Here is a 26,538-nt window from a genome sequence, read left to right on the forward strand (position 1 = left end):
AGTAACGCTATCAGTGGTTATGCACAGAGTAACGCTATCAGTGGTACTGCACAGTGTAACGCTATCAGTGGTAATGCACAGAGCTATCAGTGGTAATGTACAGAGTAACTATCAGTGGTAATGCACAGAGTAACGCTATCAGTGGTACTTCATAGTGTAACACTCAGTGGTACTGCGCAGTGTAACGCTATCAGTGGTAATGCACAGAGTAACGCTATCAGTGGTACTTCATAGTGTAACACAGTGGTACTGCGCAGTGTAACGCTATCAGTGGTAATGCACAGTTTAACACTCGGTGGTACTGCACAGTGTAACGCTATCAGTGGTACTGCGCAGCGCAACACTATCAGTGGTACTGCACAGTTTAACACTCAGTGGTACTGCGCAGCGCAACACTATCAGTAGTACTGAGCAGTGTAACGCTATCAGTGGTAATGCACAGAGTAACGCTATCAGTGATACTGCACAGTGTAACACTCAGTGGTAATGCACAGTGTAACGCTATCAGTGATACTGCGCAGTGTAACGCTATCAGTGGTACTGCGCAGTGTAACGCTATCAGTGGTACTGCACAGTGTAACGCTATCGGTGGTACTGCGCAGTGTAACGCTATCGGTGGTACTGCGCAGCGCAACGCTATCGGTGGTACTGCACAGTTTAACAGTGGTAATGCACAGAGTAACACTATCAGTGATACTGCACAGTATAACACTCAGTGGTAATGCAAAGTGTAACGCTATCAGTGGTACTGCACAGTTTAACACTCAGTGGTACTGCACAGCGCAACACTATCAGTGGTACTGTGCAGTGTAACGCTATCAGTAGTACTGAGCAGTGTAACGCTATCAGTGGTAATGCACAGTGTAAGAGTGGTACTGCGCAGAGCAACGCTATCAGTAGTACTGAGCAGTGTAACGTTATCAGTGGTAATGCACAGAGTAACTATCAGTGGTAATGTACAGAGTAACTATCAGTGGTACTGCACAGTGTAACACTCAGTGGTAATGCACAGAGTAACACTATCAGTGGTACTGCACAGTGTAGCAGTCGTAATGCGCAGAGTAACACTATCAGTGGTACTGCACAGTGTAACGCTATCAGTGGTAATGCACAGAGTAACGCTATCAGTGGTAATGCACAGAGTAACGCTATCAGTGGTACTGCACAGAGCTATCAGTGGTAATGTACAGAGTAACTATCAGTGGTACTGCACAGTGTAACACTATCAGTGGTACTGCACAGTGTAAAGCTATCAGTGGTAATGCGCAGAGTAACGCTATCAGTGGTACTGCGCAGTGTAACGCTATCAGTGGAACTGTGCAGTGTAGCGCTATCAGTGGTACTGCGCAGTGTAACGCTATCAGTGGTACTGCGCAGTGTGTGAGGATACCGTGTGTCCTGGGTATCCTGGGGTTCAGGGATCACACAGTGGAGCAGGTTATAATGAAGGAATGATGAACTTTATTCATGGAGACACAGAAATTCAGCAAACAGTAAGCAGGGTTATATCATTACAGTCCACTCAGAGTTCAGCAAAGTCTTTTCCAGCTGCTGTATATCTCTTCCCTACCTGGCCAGCAATGTCAGATGTAGCAGGGCACACAGAGCTGCTATATATCTAAAGACACTGAGAGGGGACAACACCCCAACCTTCAGAGTCACACTGTACTCACACACTATCCCACAATTCCTCTTGCTGCACCACCCTACTTCCCTCTCTCTCACTCATTGGTGGGCTCAGGTGTCAGTCTTTGCAGAGAGGAAGGAGGAGGGTTTTGTAACAGGAACACACCTTTGCTGTCTGCTGCTGGCAAACTTCCTGTATGAGACATGCAGACTGAGGGTTTCAATTTAAGAACACAGAACTGGGTCATAACTCTTTTCAACATGCAGGCAAGTCCTAGAAGTCCTTTTCCCTTGTCTCCTCACATACCTCCCCCTTCTTAAATCGAGGAGACAGACATGGTCCCAATGTTGGAGTCCTGACTGTCGACTCGGCCCGAGGGTCTGCGAAGCTTGATATTTGTTTCCTCACATCTGGATAGCCCGTCAGCATTGTGATGTTCTCGTCCCTTTTTGTGAGAAATGGAAAAGTTGAAACTTTGTAACGCCAGACTCCACCTCAACAACCTCCCATTTTCCCCCGAGGTTCTGTTTAGCCAATACAACGGGTTATGGTCAGTGACAACAGTAAATTCTTTCCCATAAAGATATGGTTGTAGCTTCTTTAAGGCCCAGACTATGGCTAGACATTCTTTTTCAATAGTGGCGTAGGCTATCTCTCGGTCAGCTAGTTTACGGGATAGATACACAATTGGATGTTCCCTACCATCTGCTCCCACTTGACTCAACACTGCCCCAAGTCCACACCCTGATGCGTCTGTCTGCACAATAAACTTTCTGTTGTAGTCAGGGGCAGCCAACACTGGGGCTCGAGTCAGCAAGTCTTTTAAGGTGTTGAAAGCTTGCTCACATTCAACAGTCCATTCAATATTCCGAGCATATCTCTTTTTGGTCAAGTCTATCAGAGCCTTGGCCACGGTGCTGTAATGTGGTATAAATTTCCTGTAATAGCCAGCGACTCCAAGGAACGCCCGCACTTGTTTTTGGTTGACAGGTTGGGGCCAATTGGAAATAGCCTCCACCTTTGCCGGATCAGGTCTGATAGCACCTCCTCCGACCCGATGTCCTAGGTACTGAACCTCAGCCATCCCCATTTGACAGTCCGGCCTGTCTAATCCTCTTCAGCACTTCTGTCACCTGAATTAAATGCTCCTCCCAGGTATGGCTGAAGATGGCAATGTCATCTAAGTAGGCTTGGGAAAAGTCTTGACACCCCTCCAAGAGGTCATTAACCATTCGCTGGAATGTGGCAGGGGCGTTCTTCATCCCGAAAGGCATTGTAGTCCACTCAAAGAGTCCTTCCAGTGTGATGAAGGCAGAACGCTCCTGGGCCTCTTTGGTAAGTGGGATTTGCCAGTAGCCTTTGCTCAAATCCAATGTTGAGACAAACTCAGCCCCTCCAATCCGATCCAGTAGCTCATCAACACGGGGCATAGGGTAAGCATCAGTGGTGGTGACTTCGTTCAATTTGCGATAGTCCACACAAAACCGTGTGGTCCCATCTTTCTTGGGAACCAACACAACCCCAGCAACCCATGGGCTTTTAGATGGCACTATGACCCCCAAAGCTAGCATCTCCTCGATCTCAGCCTTTACCTGCCTCATAACACCTGGAGTCATCCGGTAAGCGACTTGTCGGATGGGCCTAGCACTCCCAGTGTCCACATGGTGGGCGGTCAGATGAGTTCGACCAGGTAGACAAGAAAACTGGGCCTGTTCAGCCTCTAAGATCCTCCACATCTCTTGCTGCTGGGCTGCATTCAACTGTTGTCCCACCTGGACTGATTCCACTCCTTTCTTCTCTTTAGCAGCTCCCAAAAGGTCAAGCAATGGATCAGTTTCTGGTGCCTCCATCGGAGGACAACATACCGCCATTGTTACTACTTGACGATCACGATAGGCCTTAATTCGATTTATATGGAAGGTGCGTAGGTACTTCCCTTCCTTATCCAGGGCAATCACGTAATTGACTGGCCCGGTGCGCCTTACCACGGTATACGGTCCTTCCCACTTAGCCTGCAGTTTGTTTCTTCGCACTGGGATAAGCACCATTACTTTTTGCCCTGGATGCAACTCTCGGTCTTGAGCATGGGCGTCATACCATTCCTTTTGTCTCTCTTGTGATTCCCTGAGATGCTCTTGGGTTAACTGTAGCAATCTTCTCATGCGGTTCCGCATATTCTCTACATATTGTAAAATGGGCTGCTGGTGTTCTTGGAAAGTTCCCTCTCTTTGACCAGGTCTAGAGGCCCCCGCACTTTCCGGCCGTACAAAAGTTAAAATGGGGAATATCCAGTAGATGCCTGTGGGACTTCCCGATAAGCGAAGAGAAGCTGTTGAAGGGCTCTCTCCCAGTCCCTCCCCTCGGACAGCACGTAAGCTTGTAGAAGTCTTTTTAGCGTTCCATTGAAACGTTCACAGAGTCCGTTGGTCTGTGGATGGTAAGAGGTGGTCCGAAGAGGTCGAACCCCCCACTTTTCCCACAGGGTTTGCATTAGTTCACCTTGGAATTGGGGCCCTTGATCTGTGATGACTTCCTGTGGGTATCCAAGCCGACTGAATATGTCTGTTAATGCTTGCGCAACGTGTTCTGTGTCAATAGATGATAGGGCCACAGCCTCAGGATAGCGTGTAGCAAAGTCCACCAGTGTTAGGATGTACTTCTTTCCCGTATGACTGGGAATAGCTAATGGTCCAATTAGGTCTATGGCAACACGGGCAAAGGGCTCCCCTATAATAGGTAATGGGTGCAGAGGAGCTTTTCGCTGGGGCTTCCCGAGCCTCTGGCAGGTATTGCAGGTGTCTCGATACTGCTTAACGTCTCTAGAGATTCGTGGCCAGAAGAAATTCCGCAACAATCGTGCCAGTGTTTTACGGGTGCCAAAATGCCCGGCCGCTGGAATGTCATGAGCAAGGGCTAGTAATTGTGCTCTGTACGGTGTAGGTACCACCAACTGTTTAGTAGGCATTACTGTTTCCTGTCCAGACTGAAGAACGACCACTCGGTACAGCAATTCCTCTTCCCAAACTATCTTGCTCCCATCAGCTGTTTCCAACCCCAGGTCGGCTGCACTCCTTAATTTACTTAGGGAAGGGTCTGTCCGTTGGGCCTGTCGAAACTCGCTCCGGTCCACCTCCCCCAAGTCTAACTCTGAAGTACTGGACAAGAAACTGGAATCACTCACCATTGTGGTCGGGGTAGGTTGGTTCTGTTCTGAATCTGTCACCTGGGTCACTGCTCTTTGGGTTTGGCTCCGGGTCACCACTTGAACGAAGCGTGTCACCAGTCCCTGTCCCAGATCATTCCCGAGGATGACCTTGGCTGGTAGCCCCTTGATTACTCCGACCTCCACGATTCCTTGATCAGCTCCCCAGTCGAGATGTATCTTGGCGACGGGGATATCGGTCTGTTGTCCCCCGGCGGTGGCAATTCGTACATACTGTCCAGGAATCACCCGGGAGGTGGGAATCAGGTCTGGCTCAATCAATGTGAGTGAGGCCCCAGAATCTCGTAGGCCCTGTACCCGCTGGTCCTCTACCAACACAGGCTGTAAGTGCCCCTGCATATTCTGAGGAGTTGCCTGCTCCTCCCCCAGAACCAGGTCTACAATATACACCCCATCCATCATCTCGGTCGCATCTGAATGGATGACCTCCTCGCAATAATCCTCCATGGGGTAACATACCACAGAGACTGGGGCCGGTCTAGCCCCAGGGAATGTCCCTCGCGTGCGTGGGCAGTCCCTCAACAAGTGTCCTGGTTGATTGCAGCGGTAGCACTTCCGAGGTTCTGGGTTAGCCACTTTGAATCTGGGTGGTTGATAAGAAATGTTTATGATAGGGCCTCCTTTACTACTATCATTTATGCGTGGTTCTCTGTCAGGGAGCTTCTCCGCTCGTGGGGTTCTTGTACCACCTGTTGCACTGAAGACTCTCCATTGGGGACGGTTAGCTATATATTCATCAGCCCATTCTGCAGCTTGTTCAGGCGTGCTGGGCTTCCGGTCTGCGACCCACTCCCGTATCTCTGGTGCCATCTTAATCATTAGTTGTTCTACCACAATTAGGTTGATGATCTGCTCCACGGTAGAGGCCTGTCTACCCTCGAGCCATTTTCCACAAGCTTGCCGTAGCTGACTGGCAAACTCTTGGTAGGAAGCAGTCCCACTTTTGCTCAGTGTCCTGAATTTGAGACGATAAGATTCTGCAGTGATCTGAAACTTAGCCAGCAATGCCTTCTTTATGCAGGTGTAGATTCCACATTCCTGGGAAGTTAGAGCCCTGTAGGCTTCCAAAGCCCTACCGGTGAGACTTGGCCCCAAGTACTTGGGCCATTCAGCTGGCTCTATCCCGTGCACTCCCATGAGATTCTCAAAGATCTGCAGGTAAGTGTCAATGTCAGTTTCATTCTCTCGAAATGTGGGAACATCCTTAAATCCCAAGCGCCGCTTCTCTTGTTCAGCCCCTCTGGGCGACAGCACAGTTCCGCTGCTAGTAGGGATTTGTACCCCTAATATTGCTTGGATCACTCCAGCTCTCTCTTGTGTAGTTGCACTTTCACCTAGCGCCCCCAGCCAGCTCTGTAGTAGGGCGGGAGTAGCGGTGGTTGACTCGGGTAACCGACTGGAAGTGCTTCCACTGCCTGTCGGTCCTTCTTCATCATCACTCAGGTGGCCGGGATCCTCTGGGTGTGCACGATCCCACTCCAACAACCGTAGTACCAGAATCTCCCGGGTGTCAGTCCCATTATAAGCAATTCCCTTCATCCTGCAAAATCCTTGCAGGTGCGGTTTCCGGGCTGTCCGGTAAAACTTCTCCTGCTCTCTCATGACGTTTTCAATTTGGCCGCCGGTTGCAACTGCTGACTGACTCTCCATGCTGATATTCTCTGGTATTAGCGTGGCTTCTACTCACTCCCCTGGAATTACTGCAGGAACTGTGTGACGTCCCACCGCTGCCACCAAATGTGAGGATACCGGGTGTCCTGGGTATCCTGGGGTTCAGGGATCACACAGTGGAGCAGGTTATAATGAAGGAATGATGAACTTTATTCATGGAGACACAGAAATTCAGCAAACAGTAAGCAGGGTTATATCATTACAGTCCACTCAGAGTTCAGCAAAGTCTTTTCCAGCTGCTGTATATCTCTTCCCTACCTGGCCAGCAATGTCAGATGTAGCAGGGCACACAGAGCTGCTATATATCTAAAGACACTGAGAGGGGACAACACCCCAACCTTCAGAGTCACACTGTACTCACACACTATCCCACAATTCCTCTTGCTGCACCACCCTACTTCCCTCTCTCTCACTCATTGGTGGGCTCAGGTGTCAGTCTTTGCAGAGAGGAAGGAGGAGGGTTTTGTAACAGGAACACACCTTTGCTGTCTGCTGCTGGCAAACTTCCTGTATGAGACATGCAGACTGAGGGTTTCAATTTAAGAACACAGAACTGGGTCATAACTCTTTTCAACATGCAGGCAAGTCCTAGAAGTCCTTTTCCCTTGTCTCCTCACACAGTGTAACGCTATCAGTGGTACTGCACAGTTTAACACTCAGTGGTACTGCGCAGCGCAATACTATCAGTGGTACTGTGCAGAGTAACGCTATCAGTGGTAATGCAGAGTAACGCTATCAGTGGTAATGCACAGAGTAACACTATCAGTAGTACTGAGCAGTGTAACGCTATCAGTGGTAATTCACAGAGTAACGCTATCAGTGGTAATGCACAGAATAACGCTATCAGTGGTACTGCACAGTGTAACACTATCAGTGGTACTGCGCAGTGTAACACTATCTGTGGTACTGCGCAGTGTAACGCTATCAGTGGTACTGCGCAGCGCAACACTCAGTGGTACTGCGCAGAGCAACGCTATCAGTAGTACTGAGCAGTGTAACGCTATCAGTGGTAATGCACAGAGTAACTATCAGTGGTAATGTACAGAGTAACTATCAGTGGTACTGCACAGTGTAACACTCAGTGGTAATGCACAGAGTAACACTATCAGTGGTACTGCACCGTGTAACAGTGGTAATGCGCAGAGTAACACTATCAGTGGTACTGCACAGTGTAACGCTATCAGTGGTAATGCACAGAGTAACGCTATCAGTGGTAATGCACAGAGTAACGCTATCAGTGGTACTGCACAGTGTAACAGTAGTAATGCGCAAAGTAACACTATCAGTGGTACTGCACAGTGTAACGCTATCAGTGGTAATGCAAAGAGTAACGCTATCAGTGGTACTGCACAGTGTAACGCTATCAGTGGTAATGCACAGATCTATCAGTGGTAATGTACAGAGTAACTATCAGTGGTACTACACAGTTTAACACTCAGTGGTAATGCGCAGTGTAACGCTATCAGTGGTACTGCGCAGCACAACACTCAGTGGTACTGCGCAGAGCAACGCTATCAGTGGTAATGCAGAGTAACGCTATCAGTGGTAATGCACAGAGTAACACTATCAGTAGTACTGAGCAGTGTAACACTATCAGTGGTACTGCACAGTGTACCAGTGGTAATGCACAGAGTAACACTATCAGTGGTACTGCACAGTGTAACACTATCAGTGGTAATGCACAGAATAACGCTATCAGTGGTACTGCGCAGTGTAACACTATCAGTGGTACTGCGCAGTGTAACGCTATCAGTGGTACTGCGCAGTGTAACGCTATCAGTGGTACTGCACAGTTTAACACTCAGTGGTACTGTGCAGTTTAACGCTGTCAGTGGTACTGCGCAGCGCAACACTCAGTGGAACTGCGCAGAGCAACGCTATCAGTAGTACTGAGCAGTGTAAAGCTATCAGTGGTAATGCACAGAGTAACTATCAGTGGTAATGTACAGAGTAACTATCAGTGGTACTGCACAGTGTAACACTCAGTGGTAATGCACAGAGTAACACTATCAGTGGTACTGCACAGTGTAACAGTGGTAATGCACAGAGTAACACTATCAGTGGTACTGCACAGTGTAACGCTATCAGTGGTAATGCACAGAGTAACGATATCAGTGGTACTGCACAGTGCAACGCTATCAGTGGTAATGCACAGAGCTATCAGTGGTAATGTACAGAGTAACTATCAGTGGTACTGCACAGTTTAACACTCAGTGGTACTGCACAGTGTAACGCTATCAGTGGTACTGCGCAGCACAACACTCAGTGGTACTGCGCAGAGCAACGCTATCAGTAGTACTGAGCAGTGTAATGCTACAGTGGTAATGCACAGAGTAACTATCAGTGGTAATGTACAGAGTAACTATCAGTGGTACTGCATAGTGTAACACTCAGTGGTAATGCACAGAGTAACACTATCAGTGGTACTGCACAGTGTAACAGTCGTAATGCGCAGAGTAACACTATCAGTGGTACTGCACAGTGTAACGCTATCAGTGGTAATGCACAGAGTAATGCTATCTGTGGTACTGCACAGTGTAACGCTATCAGTGGTAATGCACAGAGCTATCAGTGGTAATATACAGAGTAACTATCAGTGGTAAACTACAGAGTAACGTAATCAGTGGTAATGCACAGAGTAACGCTATCAGTGGTACTTCATAGTGTAACACTCAGTGGTACTGCGCAGTGTAACGCTATCAGTGGTAATGCACAGAGTAATTTTATCAGTGGTACTTCATAGTGTAACACAGTGGTACTGCGCAGTGTAACGCTTTCAGTGGTAATGCACAGTTTAACACTCGGTGGTACTGCACAGTGTAACGCTATCAGTGGTACTGCGCAGTGCAACACTATCAGTGGTACTGCACAGTTTAACACTCAGTGGTACTGTGCAGCGCAACACTATCAGTAGTACTGAGCCGTGTAACACTATCAGTGGTAATGCACAGAGTAACGCTATCAGTGGTACTGCACAGTGTAACAGTGGTAATGCGCAGAGTAACACTATCAGTGGTAATGCACAGTGTAACGCTATCAGTGGTAATGCACAGTGTAACGCTATCAGTGGTACTGCACAGTGTAACGCTATCAGTGGTAATGCACAGAGCTATCAGTGGTAATGTACAGAGTAACTATCAGTGGTACTGCACAGTTTAACACTCAGTGGTACTGCGCAGTGTAACGTTCTCAGTGGTACTGCGCAGCGCAACACTCAGTGGTACTGCGCAGAGCAACGCTATCAGTAGTACTGAGCAGTGTAACGTTATCAGTGGTAATGCACAGAGTAACTATCAGTGGTAATGTACAGAGTAACTATCAGTGGTACTGCACAGTGTAACAGTGGTACTGCACAGTGTAACGCTATCAGTGGTACTGCACAGTGTAACAGTGGTAATGCACAGAGTAACGCTATCAGTGGTACTGCACAGTGTAACACTCAGTGGTAATGCACAGTGTAACGCTATCAGTGGTACTGCACAGTGTAACAGTGGTAATGCACAGAGTAACACTATCAGTGGTACTGCACAGTGTAAAGCTATCAGTGGTACTGCGCAGAGCAACGCTATCAGTAGTACTGAGCAGTGTAACGTTATCAGTGGTAATGCACAGAGTAACTATCAGTGGTAATGTACAGAGTAACTATCAGTGGTACTGCACAGTGTAACACTCAGTGGTAATGCACAGAGTAACACTATCAGTGGTACTGCACAGTGTAACAGTCATAATGCGCAGAGTAACACTATCAGTGGTACTGCACAGTGTAACGCTATCAGTGGTAATGCACAGAGTAACGCTATCAGTGGTAATGCACAGAGTAACGCTATCAGTGGTACTGCACAGAGCTATCAGTGGTAATGTACAGAGTAACTATCAGTGGTACTGCACAGTGTAAAGCTATCAGTGGTACTGCGCAGTGTAACGCTATCAGTGGTACTGCGCAGTGTAACGCTATCAGTGGAACTGCGCAATGTAACGCTATCAGTGGTACTGCGCAGTGTAACGCTATCAGTGGTACTGCGCAGTGTAACGCTATCAGTGGTACTGCACAGTTTAACACTCAGTGGTACTGCGCAGCGCAATACTATCAGTGGTACTGTGCAGAGTAACGCTATCAGTGGTAATGCAGAGTAACGCTATCAGTGGTAATGCACAGAGTAACACTATCAGTAGTACTGAGCAGTGTAACGCTATCAGTGGTAATTCACAGAGTAACGCTATCAGTGGTAATGCACAGAATAACGCTATCAGTGGTACTGCACAGTGTAACACTATCAGTGGTACTGCGCAGTGTAACACTATCAGTGACACTGCGCAGTGTAACGCTATCAGTGGTACTGCGCAGCGCACCACTCAGTGGTACTGCGCAGAGCAACGCTATCAGTAGTACTGAGCAGTGTAACGCTATCAGTGGTAATGCACAGAGTAACTATCAGTGGTAATGCACAGAGTAACACTATCAGTGGTACTGCACAGTGTAACGCTATCAGTGGTAATGCACAGAGTAACGCTATCAGTGGTAATGCACAGAGTAACGCTATCAGTGGTACTGCACAGTGTAACAGTGGTAATGCGCAGAGTAACACTATCAGTGGTACTGCACAGTGTATCGCTATCAGTAGTAATGCACAGAGTAACGCTATCAGTGGTACTGCACAGTGTAACGCTATCAGTGGTAATGCACAGAGCTATCAGTGGTAATGTACAGAGTAACTATCAGTGGTACTACACAGTTTAACACTCAGTGGTACTGCGCAGTGTAACGCTATCAGTGGTACTGCGCAGCACAACACTCAGTGGTACTGCGCAGAGCAACGCTATCAGTGGTAATGCAGAGTAACGCTATCAGTGGTAATGCACAGAGTAACACTATCAGTAGTACTGAGCAGTGTAACACTATCAGTGGTACTGCACAGTGTACCAGTGGTAATGCACAGAGTAACACTATCAGTGGTAATGCACAGAATAACGCTATCAGTGGTACTGCGCAGTGTAACACTATCAGTGGTAATGCACAGTGTAACGCTATCAGTGGTACTGCGCAGTGTAACGCTATCAGTGGTACTGCGCAGTTTAACGCTGTCAGTGGTACTGCGCAGCGCAACACTCAGTGGAACTGCGCAGAGCAACGCTATCAGTAGTACTGAGCAGTGTAACGCTATCAGTGGTAATGCACAGAGTAACTATCAGTGGTAATGCACAGAGTAACTATCAGTGGTAATGTACAGAGTAACTATCAGTGGTACTGCACAGTGTAACACTCAGTGGTAATGCACAGAGTAACACTATCAGTGGTACTGCACAGTGTAACAGTGGTACTGCACAGTGTAACGCTATCAGTGGTAATGCACAGAGTAACGCTATCAGTGGTACTGCACAGTGTAACAGTGGTAATGCGCAGAGTAACACTATCAGTGGTACTGCACAGTGTAACAGTGGTACTGCACAGTGTAACGCTATCAGTAGTAATGCACAGAGTAACGCTATCAGTGGTACTGCACAGTGTAACGCTATCAGTGGTAATGCACAGAGCTATCAGTGGTAATGTACAGAGTAACTAGCAGTGGTACTACACAGTTTAACACTCAGTGGTACTGCGCAGTGTAACGCTATCAGTGGTACTGCGCAGCACAACACTCAGTGGTACTGCGCAGAGCAACGCTATCAGTGGTAATGCAGAGTAACGCTATCAGTGGTAATGCACAGAGTAACACTATCAGTAGTACTGAGCAGTGTAACACTATCAGTGGTACTGCACAGTGTACCAGTGGTAATGCACAGAGTAACACTATCAGTGGTAATGCACAGAATAACGCTATCAGTGGTACTGCGCAGTGTAACACTATCAGTGGTAATGCACAGTGTAACGCTATCAGTGGTACTGCGCAGTGTAACGCTATCAGTGGTACTGCGCAGTTTAACGCTGTCAGTGGTACTGCGCAGCACAACACTCAGTGGAACTGCGCAGAGCAACGCTATCAGTAGTACTGAGCAGTGTAACGCTATCAGTGGTAATGCACAGAGTAACTATCAGTGGTAATGTACAGAGTAACTATCAGTGGTACTGCACAGTGTAACACTCAGTGGTAATGCACAGAGTAACACTATCAGTGGTACTGCACAGTGTAACAGTGGTAATGCACAGAGTAACACTATCAGTGGTACTGCACAGTGTAACGCTATCAGTGGTAATGCACAGAGTAACGCTATCAGTGGTACTGCACAGTGTAACAGTGGTAATGCGCAGTGTAACACTATCAGTGGTACTGCACAGTGTAACGCTATCAGTGGTAATGCACAGAGTAACGCTATCAGTGGTAATGCACAGTGTAACGCTATCAGTGGTAATGCACAGAGCTATCAGTGGTAATGTACAGAGTAACTATCAGTGGTACTGCACAGTTTAACACTCAGTGGTACTGCACAGTGAAACGCTATCAGTGGTACTGCGCAGCACAACACTCAGTGGTACTGCGCAGAGCAACGCTATCAGTAGTACTGAGCAGTGTAACGCTACAGTGGTAATGCACAGAGTAACTATCAGTGGTAATGTACAGAGTAACTATCAGTGGTACTGCACAGTGTAACACTCAGTGGTAATGCACAGAGTAACACTATCAGTGGTACTGCACAGTGTAACGCTATCAGTGGTACTGCACAGTGTAACGCTATCAGTGGTAATGCACAGAGTAACGCTATCTGTGGTACTGCACAGAGCTATCAGTGGTAATGCACAGAGCTATCAGTGGTAATCTACAGAGTAACGTAATCAGTGGTAATGCACAGAGTAACGCTATAAGTGGTACTTCATAGTGTAACACTCAGTGGTACTGCGCAGTGTAACGCTATCAGTGGTAATGCACAGAGTAACGCTATCAGTGGTACTTCATAGTGTAACACAGTGGTACTGCGCAGTGTAACGCTTTCAGTGGTAATGCACAGTTTAACACTCGGTGGTACTGCACAGTGTAATGCTATCAGTGGTACTGCGCAGTGCAACACTATCAGTGGTACTGCACAGTTTAACACTCAGTGGTACTGCGCAGCGCAACACTATCAGTAGTACTGAGCCGTGTAACGCTATCAGTGGTAATGCACAGTGTACCAGTGGTAATGCACAGAGTAACACTATCAGTGGTACTGCACAGTGTAACACTATCAGTGGTAATGCACAGAATAACGCTATCAGTGGTACTGCGCAGTGTAACACTATCAGTGGTACTGCACAGTGTAACGCTATCAGTGGTACTGCACAGTTTAACACTCAGTGGTACTGCGCAGTTTAACGCTGTCAGTGGTACTGCGCAGCGCAACACTCAGTGGAACTGCGCAGAGCAACGCTATCAGTAGTACTGAGCAGTGTAACGCTATCAGTGGTAATGCACAGAGTAACTATCAGTGGTAATGTACAAAGTAACTATCAGTGGTACTGCACAGTGTAACACTCAGTGGTAATGCACAGAGTAACACTATCAGTGGTACTGCACAGTGTAACAGTGGTAATGCACAGAGTAACACTATCAGTGGTACTGCACAGTGTAACGCTATCAGTGGTAATGCACAGAGTAACGCTATCAGTGGTACTGCACAGTGTAACAGTGGTAATGCGCAGAGTAACACTATCAGTGGTACTGCACAGTGTAACGCTATCAGTGGTAATGCACAGAGTAACGCTATCAGTGGTACTGCACAGTGTAACGCTAAAAGTGGTAATGCACAGAGCTATCAGTGGTAATGTACAGAGTAACTATCAGTGGTACTGCACAGTTTAACACTCAGTGGTACTGCACAGTGTAACGCTATCAGTGGTACTGCGCAGCACAACACTCAGTGGTACTGCGCAGAGCAACGCTATCAGTAGTACTGAGCAGTGTAACGCTACAGTGGTAATGCACAGAGTAACTATCAGTGGTACTGCACAGAGTAACACTATCAGTGGTACTGCACAGTGTAACAGTCGTAATGCGCAGAGTAACACTATCAGTGGTACTGCACAGTGTAACGCTATCAGTGGTAATGCACAGAGTAACGCTATCTGTGGTACTGCACAGTCTAACGCTATCAGTGGTAATGCACAGAGCTATCAGTGGTAATATACAGAGTAACGAAATCAGTGGTAATGCACAGAGTAACGCTATCAGTGGTACTTCATAGTGTAACACGCAGTGGTACTGCGCAGTGTAACGCTATCAGTGGTAATGCACAGAGTAACGCTATCAGTGGTACTTCATAGTGTAACACAGTGGTACTGCGCAGTGTAACGCTTTCAGTGGTAATGCACAGTTTAACACTCGGTGGTACTGCACAGTGTAACGCTATCAGTGGTACTGCGCAGTGCAACACTATCAGTGGTACTGCACAGTTTAACACTCAGTGGTACTGCGCAGCGCAACACTATCAGTAGTACTGAGCCGTGTAACGCTATCAGTGGTAATGCACAGAGTAACGCTATCAGTGGTACTGCACAGTGTAACAGTGGTAATGCGCAGAGTAACACTATCAGTGGTAATGCACAGAGTAACGCTATCAGTGGTAATGCACAGTGTAACACTATCAGTGGTACTGCACAGTGTAACGCTATCAGTGGTAATGCACAGAGCTATCAGTGGTAATGTACAGAGTAACTATCAGTGGTACTGCACAGTTTAACACTCAGTGGTACTGCGCAGTGTAACGCTCTGTGGTACTGCGCAGCGCAACACTCAGTGGTACTGCGCAGCGCAACACTCAGTGGTACTGCGCAGAGCAACGCTATCAGTAGTACTGAGCAGTGTAACGTTATCAGTGGTAATGCACAGAGTAACTATCAGTGGTAATGTACAGAGTAACTATCAGTGGTACTGCACAGTGTAACACTCAGTGGTAATGCACAGAGTAACACTATCAGTGGTACTGCACAGTGTAACAGTCGTAATGCGCAGAGTAACACTATCAGTGGTACTGCACAGTGTAACGCTATCAGTGGCAATGCACAGAGTAACGCTATCAGTGGTAATGCACAGGGTAACGCTATCAGTGGTACTGCACAGTGTAACGCTATCAGTGGTAATGCACAGAGCTATCAGTGGTAATGTACAGAGTAACTATCAGTGGTAATGTACAGAGTAACGTAATCAGTGGTAATGCACAGAGTAACGCTATCAGTGGTACTTCATAGTGTAACACTCAGTGGTACTGCGCAGTGTAACGCTATCAGTGGTACTGCACAGTGTAACAGTGGTAATGCGCAGAGTAACACTATCAGTGGTAATGCACAGAGTAACGCTATCAGTGGTAATGCACAGAGTAACGCTATCAGTGGTAATGCACAGTGTAACGCTATCAGTGGTAATGCACAGAGCTATCAGTGGTAATGTACAGAGTAACTATCAGTGGTACTGCACATTTTAACTCTCAGTGGTACTGCGCAGTGTAACGCTCTCAGTGGTACTGCGCAGAGCAACGCTATCAGTAGTACTGAGCAGTGTAACGTTATCAGTGGTAATGCACAGAGTAACTATCAGTGGTAATGTACAGAGTAACTATCAGTGGTACTGCACAGTGTAACACTCAGTGGTAATGCACAGAGTAACACTATCAGTGGTACTGCACAGTGTAACAGTCGTAATGCGCAGAGTAACACTATCAGTGGTACTGCACAGTGTAACGCTATCAGTGGTAATGCACAGAGTAACGCTATCAGTGGAACTTCATAGTGTAACACTCAGTGGTACTGCGCAGTGTAACGCTATCAGTGGTAATGCACAGAGTAACGCTATCAGTGGTACTTCATAGTGTAACACAGTGGTACTGCGCAGTGTAACGCTATCAGTGGTAATGCACAGTTTAACACTCGGTGGTACTGCACAGTGTAACGTTATCAGTGGTACTGCGCAGCGCAACACTATCAGTGGTACTGCACAGTTTAACACTCAGTGGTAATGCACAGAGTAACGCTATCAGGGATACTGCACAGTGTAACACTCAGTGGTACTGCGCAGTGTAACGCTATCAGTGGTACTGCGCAGTGTAACGCTATCAGTGGTACTGCGCAGTGTAACGCTATCAGTGGTACTGCGCAGTGTAACGCTATCAGTGGTACTGCGCAGTGTAACGCTATCAGTGGTACTGCGCAGTGTAGCGCTATCGGTGGTACTGCGCAGCGCAACGCTATCGGTGGTACTGCACAGTTTAACAGTGGTAATGCACAGAGTAACGCTATCAGTGGTAATGCACAGAGTAACACTATCAGTGATACTGCACAGTATAACACTCAGTGGTAATGCAGAGTGTAACGCTATCAGTGGTACTGCAAAGTTTAACACTCAGTGGTACTGCACAGCGCAACACTATCAGTGGTACTGTGCAAAGCAACACTATCAGTAGTACTGAGCAGTGTAACGCTATCAGTGGTAATGCACAGTGTAACAGTGGTACTACACAGTGTAACGCTATCAGTGGTTCTGCACAGTGGAACAGTGGTAATGCACAGAGTAACGCTATCAGTGGGACTGCACAGTGTAACACTCAGTGGTAATGCACAGTGTAACGGTATCAGTGGTACTGCACAGTGTAACAGTGGTAATGCACAGAGTAACACTATCAGTGGTACTGCACAGTGTAAAGCTATCAGTGGTAATGCGCAGAGTAACGCTATCAGTGGTAATGCGCAGAGTAACGCTATCAGTGGTACTGCGCAGCGCAACACTATCAGTGGTACTGTGCAGAGTAACGCTATCAGTGGTAATGCAGAGTAACGCTATCAGTGGTAATGCACAGAGTAACACTATCAGTAGTACTGAACAGTGTAACGCTATCAGTGGTAATGCTCAGAATAACGCTATCAGTGGTACTGCACAGTTTAACACTCAGTGGTACTGCGCAGCGCAACACTATCAGTAGTACTGAGCAGTGTAACGCTATCAGTGGTAATGCACAGAGTAACGCTATCAGTGGTACTGCACAGTGTAACAGTGGTAATGCGCAGAGTAACACTATCAGTGGTAATGCACAGAGTAACGCTATCAGTGGTAATGCACAGAGTAACGCTATCAGTGGTACTGCACAGTGTAACGCTATCAGTGGTAATGCACAGAGCTATCAGTGGTAATGTACAGAGTAACTATCAGTGGTACTGCACAGTTTAACACTCAGTGGTACTGCGCAGTGTAACGCTCTCAGTGGTACTGCGCAGCGCAACACTCAGAGGTACTGCGCAGAGCAACGTTATCAGTAGTACTGAGCAGTGTAACGCTATCAGTGGTAATGCACAGAGTAACTATCAGTGGTAATGCACAGAGTAACTATCAGTGGTAATGTACAGAGTAACTATCAGTGGTTCTGCACAGTGTAACACTCAGTGGTAATGCACAGAGTAACACTATCAGTGGTACTGCACAGTGTAACAGTTGTAATGCGCAGAGTAACACTATCAGTGGTTCTGCACAGTGTAACGCTATCAGTGGCAATGCACAGAGTAACGCTATCAGTGGTTATGCACAGAGTAACGCTATCAGTGGTACTGCACAGTGTAACGCTATCAGTGGTAATGCACAGAGCTATCAGTGGTAATGTACAGAGTAACTATCAGTGGTAATGTACAGAGTAACGTAATCAGTGGTAATGCACAGAGTAACGCTATCAGTGGTACTTCATAGTGTAACACAGTGGTACTGCGCAGCGCAACACTATCAGTGGTACTGCACAGTTTAACACTCAGTGGTACTGCGCAGCGCAACACTATCAGTAGTACTGAGCAGTGTAACGCTATCAGTGGTAATGCACAGAGTAACGCTATCAGTGATACTGCACAGTGTAACACTCAGTGGTAATGCACAGTGTAACGCTATCAGTGGTACTGCGCAGTGTAACGCTATCAGTGGTACTGCGCAGTGTAACGCTATCGGTGGTACTGCGCAGTGTAACGCTATCGGTGGTACTGCGCAGTGTAACGCTATCGGTGGTACTGCGCAGTGTAACGCTATCGGTGGTACTGCACAGCGCAACACTATCGGTGGTACTGCACAGTTTAACAGTGGTAATGCACAGAGTAACGCTATCAGTGGTAATGCACAGAGTAACACTATCAGTGATACTGCACAGTTTAACACTCAGTGGTAATGCAAAGTGTAACGCTATCAGTGGTACTGCACAGTTTAACACTCAGTGGTACTGCACAGCGCAACACTATCAGTGGTACTGTGCAGCGCAACACTATCAGTAGTACTGAGCAGAGTAACGCTATCAGTGGTAATGCACAGTGTAACAGTGGTACTGCACAGTGTAACGCTATCAGTGGTACTGCACAGTGTAACAGTGGTAATGCACAGAGTAACGCTATAAGTGGTACTGCACAGTGTAACACTCAGTAGTAATGCACAGTGTAACGCTATCAGTGGTACTGCACAGTGTAACAGTGGTAATGCACAGAGTAACACTATCAGTGGTACTGCACAGTGTAAAGCTATCAGTGGTACTGCGCAGAGCAACGCTATCAGTAGTACTGAGCAGTGTAACGTTATCAGTGGTAATGCACAGAGTAACTATCAGTGGTAATGTACAGAGTAACTATCAGTGGTACTGCACAGTGTAACACTCAGTGGTAATGCACAGAGTAACACTATCAGTGGTACTGCACAGTGTAACAGTCGTAATGCGCAGAGTAACACTATCAGTGGTACTGCACAGTGTAACGCTATCTGTGGTAATGCACAGAGTAACGCTATCAGTGGTAATGCACAGAGTAACGCTATCAGTGGTACTGCACAGAGCTATCAGTGGTAATGTACAGAGTAACTATCAGTGGTACTGCACAGTGTAACACTATCAGTGGTACTGCACAGTGTAAAGCTATCAGTGGTACTGCGCAGAGCAACGCTATCAGTAGTACTGAGCAGTGTAACGTTATCAGTGGTAATGCACAGAGTAACTATCAGTGGTAATGTACAGAGTAACTATCAGTGGTACTGCACAGTGTAACACTCAGTGGTAATGCACAGAGTAACACTATCAGTGGTACTGCACAGTGTAACAGTCGTAATGCGCAGAGTAACACTATCAGTGGTACTGCACAGTGTAACGCTATCAGCGGTAATGCACAGAGTAACGCTATCAGCGGTAATGCACAGAGTAACGCTATCAGCGGTAATGCACAGAGTAACGCTATCAGTGGTACTGCACTGTGTAACGCTATCAGTGGTAATGCACAGAGCTATCAGTGGTAATGTACAGAGTAACTTTCAGTGGTAATGTACAGAGTAACGTAATCAGTGGTAATGCACAGAGTAACGCTATCAGTGGTACTTCATAGTGTAACACTCAGTGGTACTGCGCAGTGTAACGCTATCAGTGGTAATGCACAGAGTAACGCTATCAGTGGTACTTCATAGTGTAACACAGTGGTACTGCGCAGTGTAAGGCTATCAGTGGTAATGCACAGTTTAACACTCGGTGGTACTGCACAGTGTAACGCTATCAGTGGTACTGCGCAGCGCAACACTATCACTGGTACTGCACAGTTTAACACTCAGTGGTACTGCGCAGCGCAACACTATCAGTAGTACTGAGCAGTGTAACGCTATCAGTGGTAATGCACAGAGTAATGCTATCAGTGATACTGCACAGTGTAACACTCAGTGGTAATGCACAATGTAACGCTATCAGTGGTACTACGCAGTGTAACACTATCAGTGGTACTGCACAGTGTAACACTATCAGTGGTAATGCACAGAATAACGCTATCAGTGGTACTGCGCAGTGTAACACTATCAGTGGTACTGCGCAGTGTAACGCTATCAGTGGTACTGCACAGTTTAACACTCAGTGGTACTGCGCAGTTTAACGCTGTCAGTGGTACTGCGCAGCGCAACACTCAGTGGAACTGCGCAGAGCAACGCTATCAGTAGTACTGAGCAGTGTAACGCTATCAGTGGTAATGCACAGAGTAACTATCAGTGGTAATGTACAAAGTAACTATCAGTGGTACTGCACAGTGTAACACTCAGTGGTAATGCACAGAGTAACACTATCAGTGGTACTGCACAGTGTAACAGTGGTAATGCACAGAGTAACACTATCAGTGGTACTGCACAGTGTAACGCTATCAGTGGTAATGCACAGAGTAACGCTATCAGTGGTACTGCACAGTGTAACAGTGGTAATGCGCAGAGTAACACTATCAGTGGTACTGCACAGTGTAACGCTATCAGTGGTAATGCACAGAGTAACACTATCAGTGGTACTGCACAGTGTAAAGCTATCAGTGGTAATGCGCAGAGTAACGCTATCAGTGGTAATGCGCAGAGTAACGCTATCAGTGGTACAGCGCAGCGCAACACTATCAGTGGTACTGTGCAGAGTAACGCTATCAGTGGTAATGCAGAGTAACGCTATCAGTGGTAATGCACAGAGTAACACTATCAGTAGTACTGAACAGTGTAACGCTATCAGTGGTAATGCTCAGAATAACGCTATCAGTGGTACTGCACAGTTTAACACTCAGTGGTACTGCGCAGCGCAACACTATCAGTAGTACTGAGCAGTGTAACGCTATCAGTGGTAATGCACAGAGTAACGCTATCAGTGGTACTGCACAGTGTAACAGTGGTAATGCGCAGAGTAACACTATCAGTGGTAATGCACAGAGTAACGCTATCAGTGGTAATGCACAGAGTAACGCTATCAGTGGTACTGCACAGTGTAACGCTATCAGTGGTAATGCACAGAGCTATCAGTGGTAATGTACAGAGTAACTATCAGTGGTACTGCACAGTTTAACACTCAGTGGTACTGCGCAGTGTAACGCTCTCAGTGGTACTGCGCAGCGCAACACTCAGAGGTACTGCGCAGAGCAACGCTATCAGTAGTACTGAGCAGTGTAACGCTATCAGTGGTAATGCACAGAGTAACTATCAGTGGTAATGCACAGAGTAACTATCAGTGGTAATGTACAGAGTAACTATCTGTGGTTCTGCACAGTGTAACACTCAGTGGTAATGCACAGAGTAACACTATCAGTGGTACTGCACAGTGTAACAGTTGTAATGCGCAGAGTAACACTATCAGTGGTTCTGCACAGTGTAACGCTATCAGTGGCAATGCACAGAGTAACGCTATCAGTGGTTATGCACAGAGTAACGCTATCAGTGGTACTGCACAGTGTAACGCTATCAGTGGTAATGCACAGAGCTATCAGTGGTAATGTACAGAGTAACTATCAGTGGTAATGTACAGAGTAACGTAATCAGTGGTAATGCACAGAGTAACGCTATCAGTGGTACTTCATAGTGTAACACAGTGGTACTGCGCAGCGCAACACTATCAGTGGTACTGCACAGTTTAACACTCAGTGGTACTGCGCAGCGCAACACTATCAGTAGTACTGAGCAGTGTAACGCTATCAGTGGTAATGCACAGAGTAACGCTATCAGTGATACTGCACAGTGTAACACTCAGTGGTAATGCACAGTGTAACGCTATCAGTGGTACTGCGCAGTGTAACGCTATCAGTGGTACTGCGCAGTGTAACGCTATCGGTGGTACTGCGCAGTGTAACGCTATCGGTGGTACTGCGCAGTGTAACGCTATCGGTAGTACTGCGCAGTGTAACGCTATCGGTGGTACTGCACAGCGCAACACTATCGGTGGTACTGCACAGTTTAACAGTGGTAATGCACAGAGTAACGCTATCAGTGGTAATGCACAGAGTAACACTATCAGTGATACTGCACAGTTTAACACTCAGTGGTAATGCAAAGTGTAACGCTATCAGTGGTACTGCACAGTTTAACACTCAGTGGTACTGCACAGCGCAACACTATCAGTGGTACTGTGCAGCGCAACACTATCAGTAGTACTGAGCAGAGTAACGCTATCAGTGGTAATGCACAGTGTAACAGTGGTACTGCACAGTGTAACGCTATCAGTGGTACTGCACAGTGTAACAGTGGTAATGCACAGAGTAACGCTATAAGTGGTACTGCACAGTGTAACACTCAGTAGTAATGCACAGTGTAACGCTATCAGTGGTACTGCACAGTGTAACAGTGGTAATGCACAGAGTAACACTATCAGTGGTACTGCACAGTGTAAAGCTATCAGTGGTACTGCGCAGAGCAACGCTATCAGTAGTACTGAGCAGTGTAACGTTATCAGTGGTAATGCACAGAGTAACTATCAGTGGTAATGTACAGAGTAACTATCAGTGGTACTGCACAGTGTAACAATCAGTGGTAATGCACAGAGTAACACTATCAGTGGTACTGCACAGTGTAACAGTCGTAATGCGCAGAGTAACACTATCAGTGGTACTGCACAGTGTAACGCTATCTGTGGTAATGCACAGAGTAACGCTATCAGTGGTAATGCACAGAGTAACGCTATCAGTGGTACTGCACAGAGCTATCAGTGGTAATGTACAGAGTAACTATCAGTGGTACTGCACAGTGTAACACTATCAGTGGTACTGCACAGTGTAAAGCTATCAGTGGTACTGCGCAGAGCAACGCTATCAGTAGTACTGAGCAGTGTAACGTTATCAGTGGTAATGCACAGAGTAACTATCAGTGGTAATGTACAGAGTAACTATCAGTGGTACTGCACAGTGTAACACTCAGTGGTAATGCACAGAGTAACACTATCAGTGGTACTGCACAGTGTAACAGTCGTAATGTGCAGAGTAACACTATCAGTGGTACTGCACAGTGTAACGCTATCAGCGGTAATGCACAGAGTAACGCTATCAGCGGTAATGCACAGAGTAACGCTATCAGCGGTAATGCACAGAGTAACGCTATCAGTGGTACTGCACTGTGTAACGCTATCAGTGGTAATGCACAGAGCTATCAGTGGTAATGTACAGAGTAACTTTCAGTGGTAATGTACAGAGTAACGTAATCAGTGGTAATGCACAGAGTAACGCTATCAGTGGTACTTCATAGTGTAACACTCAGTGGTACTGCGCAGTGTAACGCTATCAGTGGTAATGCACAGAGTAACGCTATCAGTGGTACTTCATAGTGTAACACAGTGGTACTGCGCAGTGTAAGGCTATCAGTGGTAATACACAGTTTAACACTCGGTGGTACTGCACAGTGTAACGCTATCAGTGGTACTGCGCAGCGCAACACTATCACTGGTACTGCACAGTTTAACACTCAGTGGTACTGCGCAGCGCAACACTATCAGTAGTACTGAGCAGTGTAACGCTATCAGTGGTAATGCACAGAGTAATGCTATCAGTGATACTGCACAGTGTAACACTCAGTGGTAATGCACAATGTAACGCTATCAGTGGTACTACGCAGTGTAACACTATCAGTGGTACTGCACAGTGTAACACTATCAGTGGTAATGCACAGAATAACGCTATCAGTGGTACTGCGCAGTGTAACACTATCAGTGGTACTGCGCAGTGTAACGCTATCAGTGGTACTGCACAGTTTAACACTCAGTGGTACTGCGCAGTTTAACGCTGTCAGTGGTACTGCGCAGCGCAACACTCAGTGGAACTGCGCAGAGCAACGCTATCAGTAGTACTGAGCAGTGTAACGCTATCAGTGGTAATGCACAGAGTAACTATCAGTGGTAATGTACAAAGTAACTATCAGTGGTACTGCACAGTGTAACACTCAGTGGTAATGCACAGAGTAACACTATCAGTGGTACTGCACAGTGTAACAGTGGTAATGCACAGAGTAACACTATCAGTGGTACTGCACAGTGTAACGCTATCAGTGGTAATGCACAGAGTAACGCTATCAGTGGTACTGCACAGTGTAACAGTGGTAATGCGCAGAGTAACACTATCAGTGGTACTGCACAGTGTAACGCTATCAGTGGTAATGCACAGTGTAACGCTATCAGTGGTAATGCACAGAGCTATCAGTGGTAATGTACAGAGTAACTATCAGTGGTACTGCACAGTTTAACACTCAGTGGTACTGCACAGTGTAACGCTATCAGTGGTAATATACAGAGTAACGAAATCAGTGGTAATGCACAGAGTAACGCTATCAGTGGTACTTCATAGTGTAACACTCAGTGGTACTGCGCAGTGTAACGCTATCAGTGGTAATGCACAGAGTAACGCTATCAGTGGTACTTCATAGTGTAACACAGTGGTACTGCGCAGTGTAACGCTTTCAGTGGTAATGCACAGTTTAACACTCGGTGGTACTGCACAGTGTAACGCTATCAGTGTTACTGCGCAGTCCAACACTATCAGTGGTACTGCACAGTTTAACACTCAGTGGTACTGCGCAGCGCAACACTATCAGTAGTACTGAGCCGTGTAACGCTATCAGTGGTAATGCACAGAGTAACGCTATCAGTGGTACTGCACAGTGTAACAGTGGTAATGCGCAGAGTAACACTATCAGTGGTAATGCACAGAGTAACGCTATCAGTGGTAATGCACAGTGTAACGCTATCAGTGGTACTGCACAGTGTAACGCTATCAGTGGTAATGCACAGAACTATCAGTGGTACTGCACAGTTTAACACTCAGTGGTACTGCGCAGTGTAACGCTCTCAGTGGTACTGCGCAGCGCAACACTCAGTGGTACTGCGCAGATCAACGCTATCAGTAGTACTGAGCAGTGTAACGTTATCAGTGGTAATGCACAGAGTAACTATCAGTGGTAATGTACAGAGTAACTATCAGTGGTACTGCACAGTGTAACACTCAGTGGTAATGCACAGAGTAACACTATCAGTGGTACTGCACAGTGTAACAGTCGTAATGCGCAGAGTAACACTATCAGTGGTACTGCACAGTGTAACGCTATCAGTGGCAATGCACAGAGTAACGCTATCAGTGGTAATGCACAGGGTAACGCTATCAGTGGTACTGCACAGTGTAACGCTATCAGTGGTAATGCACAGAGCTATCAGTGGTAATGTACAGAGTAACTATCAGTGGTAATGTACAGAGTAACGTAATCAGTGGTAATGCACAGAGTAACGCTATCAGTGGTACTTCATAGTGTAACACTCAGTGGTACTGCGCAGTGTAACGCTATCAGTGGTACTGCACAGTGTAACAGTGGTAATGCGCAGAGTAACACTATCAGTGGTAATGCACAGAGTAACGCTATCAGTGGTAATGCACAGAGTAACGCTATCAGTGGTAATGCACAGAGTAACGCTATCAGTGGTAATGCACAGTGTAACGCTATCAGTGGTAATGCACAGAGCTATCAGTGGTAATGTACAGAGTAACTATCAGTGGTACTGCACAGTTTAACTCTCAGTGGTACTGCGCAGTGTAACGCTCTCAGTGGTACTGCGCAGAGCAATGCTATCAGTAGTACTGAGCAGTGTAACGTTATCAGTGGTAATGCACAGAGTAACTATCAGTGGTAATGTACAGAGTAACTATCAGTGGTACTGCACAGTGTAACACTCAGTGGTAATGCACAGAGTAACACTATCAGTGGTACTGCACAGTGTAACAGTCGTAATGCGCAGAGTAACACTATCAGTGGTACTGCACAGTGTAACGCTATCAGTGGTAATGCACAGAGTAACGCTATCAGTGGTACTTCATAGTGTAACACTCAGTGGTACTGCGCAGTGTAACGCTATCAGTGGTAATGCACAGAGTAACGCTATCAGTGGTACTTCATAGTGTAACACAGTGGTACTGCGCAGTGTAACGCTATCAGTGGTAATGCACAGTTTAACACTCGGTGGTACTGCACAGTGTAACGTTATCAGTGGTACTGCGCAGCGCAACACTATCAGTGGTACTGCACAGTTTAACACTCAGTGGTAATGCACAGAGTAACGCTATCAGGGATACTGCACAGTGTAACACTCAGTGGTAATGCACAGTGTAACGCTATCAGTGGTACTGCGCAGTGTAACGCTATCAGTGGTACTGCGCAGTGTAACGCTATCAGTGGTACTGCGCAGTGTAACGCTATCAGTGGTACTGCGCAGTGTAGCGCTATCGGTGGTACTGCGCAGCGCAACGCTATCGGTGGTACTGCACAGTTTAACAGTGGTAATGCACAGAGTAACGCTATCAGTGGTAATG

This window comes from Taudactylus pleione, unplaced genomic scaffold (assembly GCF_031769625.1).
Source record: "Taudactylus pleione unplaced genomic scaffold, aTauple2 ptg000021l, whole genome shotgun sequence".
NCBI lineage: Eukaryota > Metazoa > Chordata > Amphibia > Anura > Myobatrachidae > Taudactylus > Taudactylus pleione.